Source organism: Zophobas morio, unplaced genomic scaffold (assembly GCF_036711695.1).
Source record: "Zophobas morio isolate AGI-343-1 ecotype UQ-CSIRO unplaced genomic scaffold, CSIRO_AGI_Zmor_V1 ptg000030l, whole genome shotgun sequence".
Lineage (NCBI taxonomy): Eukaryota > Metazoa > Arthropoda > Insecta > Coleoptera > Tenebrionidae > Zophobas > Zophobas morio.
The window spans coordinates 14,766,177-14,784,713 of NW_026972135.1; the positions used below are offsets into that span (position 1 = coordinate 14,766,177).

The 18,537-nt window shown below is 34.1% G+C and overlaps 1 long non-coding RNA gene across 1 annotated transcript; it reads left to right on the forward strand.

Moving 5' to 3' along the window:
• Positions 1 to 17,755: 17,755 nt before the first annotated feature.
• Positions 17,756 to 18,316, forward strand: LOC135139073 (uncharacterized). The gene is made up of 3 exons (XR_010282109.1): positions 17,756 to 17,823; positions 17,870 to 18,025; positions 18,085 to 18,316. It is a non-coding gene; the product is annotated as an uncharacterized LOC135139073 (long non-coding RNA).
• Positions 18,317 to 18,537: the final 221 nt, after the last annotated feature.

Consider the following 18,537-nt stretch of genomic DNA (forward strand, 5'->3'; position numbering starts at 1 on the left):
TTAATTCAGTTAACCTTCTGGTGTCCTGTGATTTTCATCAACTGCTGTTCTTCAACTCCAGCTTTAGCCAAAGCAGACACCGCTGATGAGCCCATACAATGATTTGATAATTTCCTTCTTTTAATTTCTAAACCAGTCACTATTACTGACGACTTTACCCATTTACCAATTTCATTAACTCCAACGGGACTATTTTTGTACCACACTGCATTTTGCATTTTGTTCCAAAAAGGATTGGGTGTTAAAAACATTCTGTCTGTGTTTATATTATTTCCTCTTTTCATCATTAGTACATGATACAGCCTATAAAATAGAACAGTTTAATACACGACATAAAATGGGAAATAAAAACAAATGATTCCGATCACACCAATCATATAAGCTACTTAAATCAGATTGTAATTCCAAAGCATCCTGAAGAGATTTAAAGCGTTTAAAAATTTTCGAGTCATTGGCGTAAAGTAGGAAATTAGAATACTTGAAACAAAATTGTAGATCATTGACAAACAGCAACAATAATATTGGACTACAATGTGATCCCTGAGGTACACCTGAAGTAACTTCGAAATTGCGGGATATTAAATTGCCAATTCTGACTTGTTGACATCAGCCCGATAAAAACGAAAACAACCAATCTACAGTGGAACTGTTAAAGCCTTTCCAGGCTAGGTTACCATGGCAACGGACAACAAAAAGCACGTGTGCCGAAAGTTCGACATCCCGCATTCTGGTGAATGTGCAAGGTCATCAAAAAAGGTCAGGTCAGGTCAGGTCAGGTCAGGTCAAAAAATTTACTTACATACTTTATGAACGGGACTAAATCTATCTGAGCAATATGCGTAGTATTAAAAATGTTAATGTATAACTCCACTTTAATGAACACTCCACATTTGTCCTGTTATTATTTTACAACCTTTACTACTTTCTGTCAAATTACAAACACCTCCAATCTCATTTAGAAATAGGTACACCTAAATCGAAAATATATATAACCACGACTCCACAGTCATTATCAACTATGTCTAAAGTCTAGTACCCTTGTGTAGTTGTTTTCACAAGCTTCGTCGATTTCATTTAGCTCGATTGTTTTTAGTACAACACCATTTATTTTCCTGCTTTTTGCATTTATCGTAAAGTAATTCGTCCTCCGACGAAAATTAACTTGTGGTTCTCTACGCGTTGTCTTAGCCGTTACAAAGAGTTGTTTAGGCAACTGCCAGAGGAGATCATGTCACCTCCAAAAAACTGGTGCCCGACTTATTCTCTACTGTCACCGTGGAGGCAAAGGCTACTATAAACTTTTTTAGTAGGTACGTTTATAGTAGGCTGTGGTGGAGGCCAGAGCTCAGCTGTTATATATATGCATCTCTGTCAGTCCTCGCAAACGTTATTTTATAATAGACGTTGTTTGTTGTGCTCGTTCCACAGCATTTGTTTGCTCACCCAACTAAAGCATAACAATATGTTTACACTTGACACCCAATCCACTTGATTTTGTAACGTCACTTAAGAACCCCACTCCGAGCTAACTGATTTTTTATCTTTGGGGAATAATTCTAGCAGTTCACAACTTCGTTATACTTAATCATGGAGTTATTATCGCCGACTGTTTAAAAAACAACCGTGTTAACACATATTTTTATTTTACATTATTCCAAAATCTTCACGAGAAAATATATGTCAGCTGTTACAAATAAGACATTCTGAATTGTTTATATGTGCACCATCACTAGTAAAACATTTGCGATTGTGTTTAATATTTGGAAAATTGTCGATCTATCTAAACCAAAAAATCCAGCAGCCATGAATTTCGGACGATATTGTAATATCATGGTAACAACATCATGAGAAGTATATAGGTGATTTTTTAAGAGATGCAAAGCTTGTGACCTATACAACACGAGCAAAATATATTCGTATTCTTTTAAAACAGAATCAAGAAGAAATATTACAGGTAGCAACCCACCCTGAAAAATTAAATGGAACATTAAGTCGCAAGATATTAAAAAATCTTACCCAATACAACATTAATATCAAAGTATTGCAGGCGTTCAACGTTTTGCTCCAAAGGTTCTTAAAATTACCACAACCTCCCCTACATAAGATATTTAGAAAAGTGACATCGTCGTTTACAAGAACTGCAATGTTGAACAAAATACACCACCCAAATATATCATTGTAAATAGTAACACATTCTTTTAATACGTTGAGGTTGAAAGTAACTTTTGTTAAAACTGTTCTAGATGTAGACTGTAACAACACCGTCTGTTCCTGATATCTTTCTAAGAGCATTTTAGCAATAACGTAGGCAAAGAGTAAGTAGAAAAATGATGTGTAAAGTTGAAACATGTCTCCAAAATATCTATTAAGTAAATTTTTTGGTCCAAAATTGCCTACAATAGATACCGTAAATAACACAAAGCTGGTGCAATAAACTAAAACTGTTATTAAGATGATGACCAGTAAATAGTGCCTATAATTAGAAATTCCCGAATCAACTTTGCTTAGGTTTTCCAGCAACTGAAACCATCTTTTTCTTTTGAAAATTGTTAGAATAATAAGAGCATAGACGTTATAACTGTACATATTAATTAGCTTGACCCAATAAAGAAAAATTATCAGAAAGTTATAATTTAAAATGGCAGTAAAATTATAATAAAAACCACGCACAGTGTTTCATACTTGAGAATTTCACAACGAAGTGATTGTCCATAATTATGTTGGATAGTTGTTATGCTAATATGTAAGTATGGAAAACGAGTAAAAATGTAATTTGCTCAAGTGGGATACGAACTCACGTCTCCCACTTCCAGGCGGGTATCTCACTAACTACACTGTCAGGCGATGTGATTATCTTTCTTCACTTTCCACGTTATATTGTACTGGCAAACAATTACATAATCGATAAAGTTCGATGAAAATATATTACAACCAAAGGAACATGAATAGCAGTAATTATGTTGATATCACAATCTCACAATCTGTTAAATTTTTTGTAGGATTTTCTTTAGACCAACACTGCAGGGTACAATATTATAATCAGTAGGCGGAAATTTATCTTACGGATGCAATTCCCCAGTTGAAGAAAGGTGTGTTTTACGGCGGGTAGCGGGGACACTTTGATCTGGTCCACAAGGTCGTAGCCAGTGCGTCGCTAGGAGTGTTTACAGCTTGTTAAAAAACTACTTCTATATTACTTCAAAAAATAATACTCGACGCCCTTTTTAATTTTTCAAACACAGGAGCACAGATTTGTGATCTTGAAATGTTATATTATGTTGATATAGTCCAAAAGAAAAATATATTTGTAATCAAACTATCGCCGCGACAGCACTGGATCTAGCGTATGAAACACAATTCCGCCCGTTGATTATAATATATTCGACTCGATCAATTTCATAAATAAACAATATTTCACGTAATAATTATGTTCTTTTTAATTTAAATTCTGTTCATTGAAACGTAATGTAAAAGCTAACACAATGCAAGTTGATGCAATCACAGTAGCAGAAAAAAAGTCATGACTAAGTGCACTTTGGGCAAGTTGAAGACCCGTTAGTTTACTACAAAACCTCCTCCTTAACTTACAAAAATGAAATCAAATCATATTGTTACGTTAGACGGGTATTTAAAATCGACGTGAATAAAACAATTTATTTCTTAGTAACTCAAATTTACACGACTAATTACACAGCAACTATGTACAAAATAATTCCGGCGCAACTTAATTGGACTTTATCTTGATTCAACAGACTGAGAAAATGATCCGTTCCTGAAGGTGGCCTCGGTTTAAACCCAGACGTTTCTCTGGATGGTTCGTGAACGCCGCTTGGAGGTTTTTCTGGACCCCGCAATCGAGACTTCCGGCGACCCGCTCTAGGATTTTGTTTATACGAACGCCGCCCGACCGCCGTCACCAACGATGAGTCACCGTACATACTAGAACGCCTTCGAGAAAACCCATAAGCGTCGTACCGGGGCGACGTATGGGTTTATTTCGTAACAATATGTTCTGAGTTAATACAGATATTTCAATATTACAAATTTAAACATAAAAATAAGACATATGTCAAAGGTTATTTCGAGAGTACTTCGTTCACCATTAAAATGTAGTCCAACAAATCCCGCTGCCTTGAAAAAATTTAAAATTTGATTTAGCGATTTTTGTTTAATGGTAATCGCGATAAAATAAAAAACAAGCAGCCCCTTTAATTCGAAAGAATTCGACTATTTGCACGTTTGGAATACAAGCATCACATTCATGTCAAAGAAAAATGAAATTGAACTGATTTTGTTTCCTCAACGCAAAGGAGAGAACTAATTAATTGTTTAGTATGCAAACGAAAGTGTGCTGAAGGTGTATCTTGTGACATTTGTAAACAATTTTTACATCGAGAGTTTGCGGGATTATCAAAGTCTAAATATACCAGCTTACGTACTAAAAACTAAAAAATCCATTTTTATTGTGAGAACTGTGACATTGTGGATATAATTAAAGCTCTGAAAACCCAAATTCAAACATTATCCGAAGAAGTTGCAAATCTTAAGACTGGGTCACATAAAACCGAATGTTAATGCGTTATCAGGGGATGAAATTATTGCAGAAGTAGAAGAACGTCAACAAAAAGCAAACAATGTCATTGTCTACAATATACCAGAATCCGCTCAAAAATCCAACGATGATAAAATAAAGGATGACTATGGAAGATGTGTTACATTAATTACAAAGATCTGCCCCAATGTAAGTTTTGTTTTTTGCAAACGCTTAGGTAAAATTAACGAAAATCGTTCTCGCCCTATTCAATTACGCTTTAACTCTTCTGATGTCGCTGTGTCCATTTTAAAGAATTTCAAAGTGAAAGATAATGTCTACCTGAGTAGAGACTTAACATTTCGACAACGTAATCAGAGTTACGTTGTATGTAATGATTTTCGAAATCGAATCGCTAATGGTGAAAATGACATTACCCTTAAATATTATAGAGGAATGTAAGAACGCCCACCGGCCCAATCTCAATTGTGATGATTTTTTTCATTCGCTCTGAACCAAGGGGACTCAGCTTAATTGAAAAATACTTATTTCTTTACAAGAAATTAAAAACATGTTTTTGAGCATCGTGTTGTTCAAAAAACAGTATGTACGAGTATATGAAGAAAAAAAGGCAAAATATAATCTCCGCCCACCCAAGCCATCTGAATTGTGATGATTTTTTTTTTATTCTTACACACTTAAAACACGTTTAAAATGATAATTTTTGTAAAGAAATGTGGATTTTGCAATTAGTCTCCGCCCCTAGGCCTGCCAACGAATGAAAACTCTTCATTACTATTTACATCAGGGCAAGTATGGGTGAGGATTAATCTTTGGTTTTAATTTTTTCTTAATATACATAGTATTCTTTGAGTAACACGATCCTCAAAAACGTGTCTTACATATAATTTCTTGTAGACAAATAATAAGGATTTTGCAATTAAATTTCGCTTCTTTGGCTCTCGACGATTAAAAAAAATCTTCTTTTTCTAAATATACGTAGTCGTCTTTTCAGAACAAGAAACTTAAGACATGTTTAAAATGGTACATTCTTGTAGACAAATAGGTATAGTTCTTACAATTAAGCCCCGCCCCTCGATCTGACAACGAATGAAAAAATTCATCACAATTGAGAATTGAGATCAGGGTGGGTATGGGTGGGGCCTAATCTTTGCCTTTATTATCTTATTAATACGAGTACAGTTAGTATTCTTTGTACAACACGATACTCTTAAACGTGTTTTTAATTTCTCCTAGAGAAATAAAGATTTTACAGTTAAGCTCCGCCTTCGTGGCTTACGACGAATAAAAAAAAATCATCACAAATGAAATAGGGCGGGTGGGGGTGGGGGCTACATTTTGCCTTATTTCCTTAATATGTGTAGACTTATTTCGACAAGAATAAAAATGAAAGAAACACAAACACGTCATTAAAATTCACAACAAAAATAATAGTTTTAAATTTTAATTTAATTACAATATTTTTACACACACACAAATAGAACTAGGTAGAAAATTATTTACAAAAAAAAGTAACAAACTTTACGATCTCTTATTCAAAGATGTTTCAAATTTTAGATTCTAAGTAATAGCAAATAAATTATATTAACGATTGCCAAAGTCACAAACATTTGAAATGACGTCATCAAATTGTTGGTGGGGATGATTAGCAAAATTTTGCTTGGCGTTTAACCATCCAGATGATATTTCTAATGTACCTAAAAAATTTGAGATTGCGTGTCTAATAAAAGTGGATACAGACAGATAAAATATGAAAGTGGCAATTCGCCCAATGGACTCGATTAATATACTCTCAATAGATCGTGACGGGTTTTTGTATACTTTGACACGCCATTTGAAATTTGCCACGTGTCCTAGACGAATTAATGGCCAAAGATAGGCAAAAAAAAATCGATAATGTTGTTATAGTTGAGTTTCAATATGAGAGAAGTTTCCTAATTATTTTTAATGATGCGTGCTACATTAACGAGGCACTTTCTTGAGTACCGTCGAAGTTGCATTCAGTGTATTTTGGTGAAAAGGATGAAAAGTAACCAACCAACTTTGCGTTATTTCCACTAATATACTAATATTTACAGCCGACGACCACCTGAAATTATGCCATTTCTTTAGCGTTAGCATTTTCCAACTTAAAACTGTTAGATTACTTCTGGGTTTAAGTAAGGTAATTTTAAGTATCTTAATTTTACTACAATCAATATTGTTTCTCAAGAGATTCGAACTTGACTATTTCGTTCAGTATGGACCTATGTACTTTATTTCCGTATATGTAAGTATAGTTAATACTATCGTTATAAATGTGTACTATGTAGTTTCTTTCAGACACTCGTGTGTATAATAACTCAATCATATATAACCAGCATCATCACTAGATATCTCCATCATACGAAAATATGGACAATTGAAAACGCACCCAAAGAAATAAGAGAACAAGTGAAAAAAATTGGTCTTTATGTCACTCTATATATGATTACAGCTATTTGTATGGCATTATTGGTAGCAGCTTCATTCGCAGTCTCAACAGATAGCGACAACGAGTTCTTGTATCCTTACAAATTATGTGAACAATATTTTCCGTCTTTTAAAACTATGTTCATTTTTTTATTTAAACTTGGATTGTTTGTAATGGCATATGCGAGTGCAAGTATACCGGCATTCGGTGTTGTTTATTATTATGCTGAACTTGTTTTGCAAAAATACATGTTGATATATTCCATACAAGAAATTAACGCCAATTATCAAAAAAGAGTTTACATTAGTTTGGACAACAAACAATATCATGTTGCAGTCAGTCAGAAGTTGAAGATTGTTATCAAGAACCACATCATTTTGAACAAGTAAATATATTCAATAGGGAAATATTTTACAAATTTGTAATACCTACTTACAAAATGCTCTTGCAAGTTTAACGCACAAAGCTCTAATTCATCTCGTTCCAGATACGGCCGACAAGCTCTCGAAAAGTGCCAAATGTTTGTTTTTCTTTTTCAAATAAGCGGTATTGTCGCAATGGCTAGTGTTGTTGTATTTTATTTTACGGTAGGACGTCCGTCTGTGAGTTTGTAATATTCTTTAATGCTTTTTTCAAGTTTTCGGGTTCTTTGACCGATCAATATCTTCGAATTATAGCTTTAATGCTACTGTCATTTCTAACAGTAATTGGGTTAGCAGTAAGCGGACAGACTATTGAAGATATAGTAAGTAAACTGATTTCTAGATGATGATCATAAAAATCATTTTCAGTCGGAAGAACTTACAGACGCGTTGGTTAAAGTCGAATGGTACCACTGGAACGAGATTAACAAAATGAAATATTTGATTTTTTTGATGAATACGTCCAAAGTATTAGCCATGAAGTTCTCTGAAAACATTTCGCTTAATCTTCGGTTAGGATTACAGGTGAAAGTCCAAATAATATAGTGGTGGTGAAATTCGAACGTTGACTTTTTCAGATTTCCAAAGCTTTCTTCACTGCTGTGTCTATTATGTATCGACTCAGGTTGAGTCGTAATGTTTAACAGCTTCAAATTATTGACTGTGATCGTATACACCACTTTCTGTAGAACTGAACACACTAGGTGGGTATTGTATATTTTTTTTTTGAAAAATGTTGATCAGAACGCTGGAAATGTTTAGATGGATTCAATGGTTTTCGCGTGGGCTAACATTCGATGTTGATCAACTTAATTTATGTGCATATTTTCAAGAATAAGTGTAGAATTTGTGTATGACTTTGTAAATTTTGAGTAAAATGTTCATTAAAATGATAATAAAGTAGAAGATTGTATTTTTTTTTTAATTCAAGTCATAATGGGTGCCAAATTCATAAAAAAAGTACAGTCCAACAAATACTGCTCTGAGAAATTATAAGATTTGAGTTTGCGGAATTTTACTTGGAGTAAAAACAATATAGGAGGTACTAGTCACAGCGTAATGCAAAAAAATCGGTCCAAGATTACTTCGACAGAAATTCCCTGCCCATAAAGTACAGTTTGTCAAATCCAGCCAGTCAAAATATATTTGCTCATCCCCCCTAAAAAATTGATGACGTCACCCCAAAATTTGGCTGAATATGTCCTATCTAAAATGTACAAAATATTATGAGCCTTACTTGTGATTTATCATTTCATTCATATTTTTTTAGATTTGGTTAACAGGTCGCTCATAAAAATTAATGAATTGGTCAATTTATTTTATTGATTAAATCAGGAATAGTTCACTCCATTTTCCCGAACATTTGGAGATACAACGCTTTTATTATTACTATTCCATTGCACCAATCCAACTTGGTAGACACAAAATTTTGTATAGTAAAAACTCGTTTGAAACATAGGCGTAGTACGCTTATTTATAGTTATGTACTTTAACATTACAGACGTGCATTTGTTTCGTTGCGCTGACTAGGTTCCGTGAATGTAGTATAGACAAAAATTAAAATAAAATCCACTGTTTTATATAATAAACGGAAGTCGAAGCAATAAAAAAGTCTGGGGGACCATTGGTATTGTTCGCAGTTTCTCTGTTTGACTCTCAAGTGTACAATCTCAACAAGTGTTATCGCTTGTTGTCTTAAATTAAGAATGCTTATACATAAATGATTTTGAGTCGCCTCTGTTAATACACGTGGCATACGTGAGTAAACTATAAATCAATATTCAAGACGACCCAATACATTTTCCGAAAATTTGGGAATACAGTACTTTTATTTTTAATATTACACTACATCTATCCAAACTGATATCCGTATCCTTGCAAAAATGTTGTTGACGTAATCGCAATTTTTTTTAAATTGGCCCGCTACAAAAATGTAGTAAGAAAAAAAACATAATAGGCATGCAGTCATGTTTCCGACAGCGAAGGAAGTACTGTCTAAACTCTTTACACCAATTTTTTTATGACAACAGTTATCAGCTAAAATAAAAATAAGTATTTAATATTGGCTGTGATTTTCCATTTAGTAATTCACATTTGGTTAATTATTACTTGTCTAGATCTAGGGGAGGTTCAGCATCCCCTAGGCATCCCCTAGCTACAGGCTTGTCTAGGGGTTATGAAATATCGGGAAAATATGAAATTACCAAATTGCCCAATGGACTCCATTACTGTACGTCCTTAAGTTATCCTCGATAAGAAAAACAACTTGAAAGTGTTTATATTTATACATAGGAAGAATGTCACGTAGAAATTAGTTTAACTTGAATGAGTTTGTCTTCTCAAAACACAGGACTAAAATTATTAAGTAAACCACAATCGAACAAAATGTTCTGAATATTATAATTCTTATTTTATTATTATTATATATATAGGTCGCCACACTTGCATCTCACTAACATGCAATTTATATCTCTCGGGAATAATTTCAGCAGTTCACAACTTTGTTATAATCATAGGGTTATTGTCGTCGACTGTCCAAAAAACAAACGTGTTAACACATATTTTTAAAATTTTACAGTATTATAAAAATTTTCACGAGAAAATATATGTCCGGTGTTACAAATAAGACATTCTGAATTGTTTATAGCTGTATTATAACTAGTAAAACCGTTGCGATTGTGTTTAATATATGGAAAATTGTCGATCTATTTAAACAAAAAATCCAGCAGCCGTGAATTTCGGACGATATTGTAAGATCATGGTAACAACATCATGAGAAATATATCGGTGATTTTTGACGAGATGCAAAGTTTGCGACCTATACCTACAACACGAGCAAAATATATTCGTATTCTTTTAAAACAGAATCAAGAAGAAATATTACAGGCAACAACCCACCCTGAAAAATTAAATGGGACATTAAGTCGCAAGATATTAAAAAATCTTACCCAATACAACATTAATATCACAGTATTGTCGGCGTTCAACGTTTTTCTCCAAAGGTTCTTAAAATTACCATAACCTCCCCTACATAAGATATTTAGAAAAGTGACATCGTCGTTTACAAGATCTACCATGTTGAACAAAATACACCACCCAAATATATCATTGTAAGTAATAACACATTCTTTTAATACGTTGAGGTTGAAAGTAACTTTTGTTAAAACTGTTCTAGATGTAGACTGTAACAACAACGTCTGTTGCTGATATCTTTCTAAGAGCATTTTAGCAATAATGTAGGCAAACAATAACTAGAAAAATGTTGTGTAAAGTTGAAACATGTCTCCAAAATATCTATTGTATAACACTTGTGGTCCAAAATTGCCCACAAGAGATAACGTAAATAACACAAACCTGGTGCAATAAATTAAAACTGTTAAGATGATGACCAGTAAATAGTGCCTATAATTGGAAACCCCCGAATCAACTTTGCTCAGGTTTTCCAACAACTGAAACCATCTTTTTCTTTTGAAAATTGTCAGAATAATAAGAACGTAGAAGTTATAACTGTACATTAAAGAAAAATTATCAGAAAGTTATGACGCATTACGGCAGTAAAATTACGATAAAAACCACGCACAGTGGATGCTGTACACAGTGACAACATGCAAATCTGTCCAACTATTTCCCAAGTGCTACATTTTCGATTTTCTACAACTGATGGGCTTATTTTAATTATACTCCCTAGCTTCAAGAGGATACTGATTTGTTTCATACTTGAGAATTTCACAAAGAAGTGATTGTCCATAATTATGTTGGATAGTTGTTATGGTAATATGTAAGTGTGGAAAACGAGCAACAATGTAATTTGCTCAAGTGGGATTCGAACCCACGTCTCCCACTTCCAGGCGGGTATCTCACCAACTACACTGTCAGGCGATGTGATTATCTTTCTTCACTTTCCACGTTATATTGTACTGGCAAACAATTACATACTTACAATAATTAAATTCTTTTCATTGAAACGGCATCTAAAAGCTAACACAATGCGCGTTGATGTAATCACAGTAGCAGAAAAAAAGCCATACTTTGGGCAGGTTGAAGACCCGTTAGTTTACTACAAAACCTCCTCCTTAACTTACAAAAATGAAATTTGTTACATTAGACGGGTATTTAAAATCGACATGAATAAAACTCAACAATTTATTTCTTACTAATTCAAATTTACACGACTAATTACACAGCGACTATGTACAAAATAATTCCGGCGCAACTTGACTGGACTCTGCCTCGACTGAACAGACTAAAAAAATTATCCCTTCCCGAAGGTGTTTAAACCCAGACGTTCCTCTGGATGGTTCGTGAACGCCGCTTTGAGGTTTTTCTTCACCACGCAATCGAACTCTTTTACTACTTTGTACCTAACTTAAATTCGGGGGTCCACAAATTAGGTTTTAAAAACTAAAAAGATTTATTACGACCGTTACACGAGTGCGACTAGGAGTGTGTTACAATGTAGAATAGAACATAGATATTTGTATATATATAACGTAGAGGCGACTTCAAGGAGCTTATAGATGATGCTATCCTCCCTGGGATTACCCTGTGGACTATCGGCACCTAGGTCATTTCTCCTGTGGGTAGAACATCTTTTGACCACAACTCTTCCCAATAAAAGGCAGAAACCCAGTGTAATTGCTATGTACAATACGATCGTCCAAACATTTGGGTTTTGAAAATAATTTGTTACTCCGTCCAGGATTGTCTCCAACTCCTTGGTTTGTAGTTCTAAACGTGTATGTCCCGTTCCCCTGTAATTGGGCCTCGGTGCCTGTTGGGGGACGTAATAGAATAAAAAAAATAAAATAATAAAATAAAATAAATAAACCAGCTTTTATGTATCAAAATTCATCCAGAGAACCTGGTAGTGAAGTCCCAATGAGGCAGAGCAATTACTTTGAACTAGGGAGAACTGTTTTGATAACTCTTTATTTTGAAGGGTCCCATGTTTACTTCACAAACGTCGTTCGCTTCTATCATATACCTTAGTACCCAATATTACAACGTTATCGGTGTTATAACCACACTGAACAGTAGCTATGGTTTTGTTCGGTGTTATCACGATCCATTTATTTCTTTCCAATTTTCTAATCTCGGTACGACTTGTTTTTATATAAGCATATCCGCAACCCTCGATGCTCGATTCACGGCACAGGTCTTCTACTGTTATTTTCTGGCATTCTTAGTTCTATTGATTTTTAAGTACCCTTGAGGCTATCCACTGGAGTTGTTTTGCAATAATGGACTCAAAGATTTTAGGAACACTTGATTGATTACAAACACCTCGATAATTTTTTACTTCCTTTCGATGACCATTTTTAAAAATAGGGAGAGTTACCGATGTTCAAAGATTTGGTAAATACTTCCAACAATGGCACAGATAGGGTGTACACACACTTCTTTAAAAATAAGTGGTTCTAGAGAATTGTTAAGAGAAGAGATTGCATCGAATATGTCCTTAATATCAACTGATAAAGCCACATCTAAAACTCCTTCAATACAATAATCATTCCAGTTTAAATTGGAAGAATTGTTAGTGGTGTAAACCAATGAAAAAAATTTTGCGAATAAATTGGAAATTCCTTAGCCTCCAGTCACTGATTCTTTTATACAGGGTGACTGCGAAATATATGCAAATATTTTAACCACGGCATCCCCCACCCTAGTAGAGCCGAAATATCGAAAAAACAAATTAAAAATCGAATGGGGCAAAACCCCCATGAACCACCCTCGATACGAAGGCACTGAGCCACCTTGTAAACAGAGTTGGAAAAACGTTCGAATAAAAACGACTTAAACACTTTCAGTTTCAATTAAAAGTAAAACCGACTTTTTGCTGCTTATCATTCGTTCATTCATTAACTCATTCATCGTTAAAGGTCAGTGTGAAAGTTTTTTGGTAATTTTGATTCTGACGGATGTTTGGTCCTTGTCACAACGATTTTACATTGTTTATTGGAACAGAAATAAGAGCAACTTAGAATGCTACTACCTGTTTAAAAGAAATGTTGAAAATGTTGTCCTTGACTAGCAATGCAGGCGTTTTACCTATCAACAAACCTCTTGCATCGCAAGAGGTTTGTTGATAGGTAAAAAAACACCGGAGTAGCGGCTGCCACTTTCACTTGTTGAAGCTCTACGATAATTTCTGCACACTGTTGATTTCCACAAACGAATTGTTTTATCCAACTAATACACGTTTCTCGAAAACCGTCTCTTGAAATCGTACTTGTTGACGAGTATGTGGAGTTCCATCGGACAAAAAGTGAGTTACACAACGTGGACAATCAGCGGGCTCCAAACCGTGTATTTTGTCAACATGGTATGGATGTGACCGTGTTCTTTTAATGTAGGATGCATTACAAGCGGCGAAAATCCAAATTCTCCTTTCTGCCCGATCACGACCATGATCGTGAGTTTGAGATTGAAGGTACCATGATCTCGGAGATGCTGTACCACCATATCGACACACTCTGCATTGGAAAACTGGACCATACACCGATTTCAACGATCGCTCGATAATGACTGGCCCTTTTCGTGTTTTTCACGTTGCGATTAAAAAAGTGCCTGATAAAGTTGCTTTTTTGGTTCTTAGTCCGAGTCCCCTACCCATTCATTGCAGTAATTATGTAGGTCACGAAACATTACCAGCGGCGCGTATAACAATTTACATTTAATTTCAAATATTTTTTTCTAGACACTGCTACCACTTAGGACCGTGAATTTTTGCCAGTGACATAATCATATTGTGAGCTATTCCCCATTTTTTTTTTGCATGTATTTCGCAGTCAGCCTGTATACGACATCTCGCTTGGAGCATTATTGTTACTGGTCTTCCTCTCACGAATAAATTTCCAAAAAAATTTAGGATTGCTGACAATAGAAGCATTAACCTCGTTTACATAAAGTTTGTAAAGATCTTTAGAGAGTTTCCTACATTTAGATCTTAGACTCTTAAAATACAAATAATCATGTAGGTTTCCATTTTGTTTAAATTTAACATGTGCTCTAATTTTCTTATGATATAGAGTTTTCAATTCTGAGTTGAACCACTTAAGATATCTGGAAAGTTTTGTCCTTATAATTTTTCGTGGAATATAAGTTTCCATACTAACACTCAAAATTTGATAGAAAACTGCTACCATTTCGTTGAATTCAATTGTCCCAGCATATGGAAGCAAAATAATCATTTAGAAGATGATAATTACCATTCACAAAATCGTACACACAAAATTCCATTTCTAAATTTTCAGTTTGTGCAATAGATATTGACCAAGAGTACGAAATGTAGTGCAAACTATCACTAAGTATAGGATCAATGGCAGGAATGATTTCTAAATCAGTAATATAGGTAAAAATTAAGTCAAGAAGAACATTTCGATCGTTAGAAACTGTATTTAGTTGAGCAAAGTTTAGGAAAAAATAAGTATTTAGAACAATGTCATAGCAATCATGATTAGAACAGGCAAACCTGTATCCGATTGTACCCCTTTCTGTCTATTTAACATGAGGGACTTACATTTTGCTTTTTTTTTTACTATACGTAGTCGTCTTTTCAGAACAAGAAACTTAAGACGTGTTTAAAATGTTAAATTCTTGTAAACAAATATAGATCTTGCAATTAAGCCCCGCCCCTCGATCTGACAACGAATGAAAAACTTCATCACAACTGAGAATTGAGATCAGGGCGGATATGGGTGGGGCTCAATCTTTGGCTTTATTTTCTTACTAGCTTTTCGCCCGCGGCTTCGCTCACGTAGACGATTCGTTGTGTGTTGAAGAGCATTATTATCAACCTTCAAGTAAAACATGTGTTGAAGGATATTAATATAATTTTCAGTAAAAATCCACATAAAAAATGTTTGCTCATAAAAACTTTGTCACCCCCTTTCATGTTCTTAAGGGTGGAATCTCGAAACAATCTGAAATACGTCTTTCATTATTTGTGTTGAAGAGTATTAATACCCTGCCAAGTTCCCCGTAAAAATTTAAAGGAGAAATATTTTTCCCATACAAACTTCGCCACCATTTTTCACCCCCTTAGGGGTTGAATCTCGGAAAATGTTCAAATGCGTGTTTCATTACTTGTGTTGAAGAGCATTATTACCAAATTTCACTTAAAAATGTAAATATACAATAGAAATATTTTCTCATATAAACTTAGCCTCCACATTTCACCCCCTTAGGGGTTGAATTTTAGAAAATGCTTAAAGACGGGTTTCATAATTTGTGTTGAAGAGCATTAATGTCAAGTTTCACGTAAAAATTTCAATTTATTGCAGAAATATTGTTCCGATACAAACTTAGCCGCCCAAACTTAGACACCACTTTTCACCCCCTTTGGGGTGGAATCTCCGAAAATGCTTAAATACGTGTTTCGTTATTTGTATTGAAGAGAATTAAAATGTATGTATGTATATGTGTATATATAAAGATTAAGACAAATACACATAGTATTCTTTGTACAACACGATACTCTTAAACATATTTTTTATTTCTCGTAGAGAAATAAAGATTTTGCAGTTATGCTCCGCCTTCTTGGCTCACGACGACACGACGAATAAAAAAAATCATACACTTTGCTTTTTTTCCTTAATATGTGTAGACTTATTTCGACAAGAATAAAAATGAAAGAAACACAAACACGTCATTAATATTCACAACAAAAATAATAGTTTTGAATTTTAATTTAATTACAATATTTTTACACACACACAAATAGAACTAGGTAGAAAATTATTTATAAAAAAAATCACTCTCTTATTCAAAGATGTTACAGATTTTAGACTCTAAATAATACCAAATAAATTGTATTAACCGTTGCCAAAGTTACAAACATTTGAAATAACGTCATCAAAATGTTGGTGGGGATGATTCGCCAAATTTTGTTGGCGTTTAACCATCTACATGATATTTCTAATGTACATATAAAATTTGAGATAGTGTGTCTAATAAAAGTGGGTACAGACGTACTCGTACCCTAGGGTCATGAGTCATGACTCGGTTATTATACTCGCAATAGATCGTGACTGGTTTTTGTATACTTTGAACGCCATTTGAAATTTGCCACGTGTCCTAGACGAATTAATGGCCAAAGTTGGCAAGAAAATTCGATAATGTTGATATAATTGAGTTTCAATGTAAGAGAAGTTTCCTAATTATTTTTAATGATGCGTGCTACATTAACCAAGCATTTTCCTGAGTGTAGTTGTCGAAGTTGCTTTCAGTTTATTTTGGTGAAGAGGATGAAACGTAACGAACCAGCTTTGCGTCATTTCCACTAATATACTAATATTTACAGCCGACGACCACCTGAAATTATGCCATTTCTTTAGCGTTGGCATTTTCCAACTAAAAATTGTTAAATTACTTCTGGGTTTAAGTAAGGTGATTTTAAGTATCTTAATTTTACTACAATCAATATTGTTTCTCAAGAGATTCGAACTTGACTATTTCGTTCAGTATGGACCTATGTACTTTATCTTCGTATATGTAAGTATACTTAATACTTTCGTTATAAATGTGTACTATGTAGTTTCTTTCAGACGTTCGTGTGTATAATAACTCAATCATATGTGACCAGCATCATCACTAGATATCTCCATCATACGAAAATATGGACAATTGAAAACGCACCCAAAGAAATAAGACAACAAGTGAAAAAAATAGGTCTTTATGTCACCCTATATATGATTACAGCTGTTTGTATGGCATTATTGGTAGCAGCTTCATTCGCAGTCTCAACAGAACGCGACAACGAGTTCTTGTATCCTTACAAATTATGTGAAAAATATTTTCCGTGGTTTAAAACTATGTTCATGTTTTTATTTAAATTTGGATTGTTTGTAATGGCATATGCGAGTGCAAGTATCCCGGCATTCGGTATTGTTTATTATTATGCTGAACTTGTGTTGCAAAAATACATGTTGATATATTCCATAGAAAAAATTAACGCCAATTATCAAAAAAGAGATTACATTAGTTTGGACAACAAACAATATCATGTTGCAGTCAGTCAGAAGTTGAAGATTGTGATCAAGAACCACATCATTTTGAACAAGTAAATATATTCAATAGGGAAATATTTTGTAATACCTTGCAAGTTTAGCGCATAAAGCTCTAATTCATCTCGTTCCAGATACGGCCGACAAGCTCTCAAAAAGTGCCAAATGTTTGTTTTTCTTTTTCAAATAAGCGGTATTGTCACAATGGCTAGCGTTGTTGTATTTTATTTTACGGTAGGACGTCCATCTGTGAGTTTGTAATATTCTTTAACGTTTTTTTTCAAGTTTTCGGGTTCTTTGACTGATCAATATCTTCGAATTATAGCTTTAATGCTACTGTCATTTCTAACAGTAATTGGGTTAGCAGTAAGCGGACAGACTATTGAAGATATAGTAAGTAAACTGATTTCTAGATGATGATCATAAAAATCATTTTCAGTCGGAAGAACTTACAGACGCGTTGGTTAAAGTCGAATGGTACCACTGGAACGAAATTAACAAAATGAAATATTTGATTTTTTTGACGAATGCGTCCAAAGTATTAGCCATGAAGTTCTCTGAAAACATTTCGCTTAATCTTCGGTTAGGATTACAGGTGAAAGTCCAAATAATTTAGTTTAGGTGGTGGTAAAATTCGAACGTTGACTTTTTCAGATTGCCAGAGCTTTCTTCACTGCTGTGTCTATTATGTATCGACTCAGGTTGAGTCGTGATGTTTAACAGCTTCAAATTATTGACTATAATCGTATACATCACTTTCTGTAGAACTGAACACACTAGGTGGGTGTTGCATAATTTGTTTAAAAAATGTTGATCAGGACGCTGGAAATGTTTAGATGGATTCAATGGTTTTTGCGTGGGCTAACATTGATTGATCAACTTACTTTATGTGCATATTTTCAGCAATAAGTATAGAAATTGTGTATGAATTTGTTAATTTTGAGCCAAATGTTCATTAAAATGATAATAAAGTAGAAGATTGTATTTTTTTTAAATTCAAGTCCCAATGGGTGCCAAATTCATAAAAAAGTACAGCCCAACAAATACTGCTCTGAGAAATTATAAGATTTGAGTTTGCGGAATTTGACTTTGAGTAAAACAGTGTAG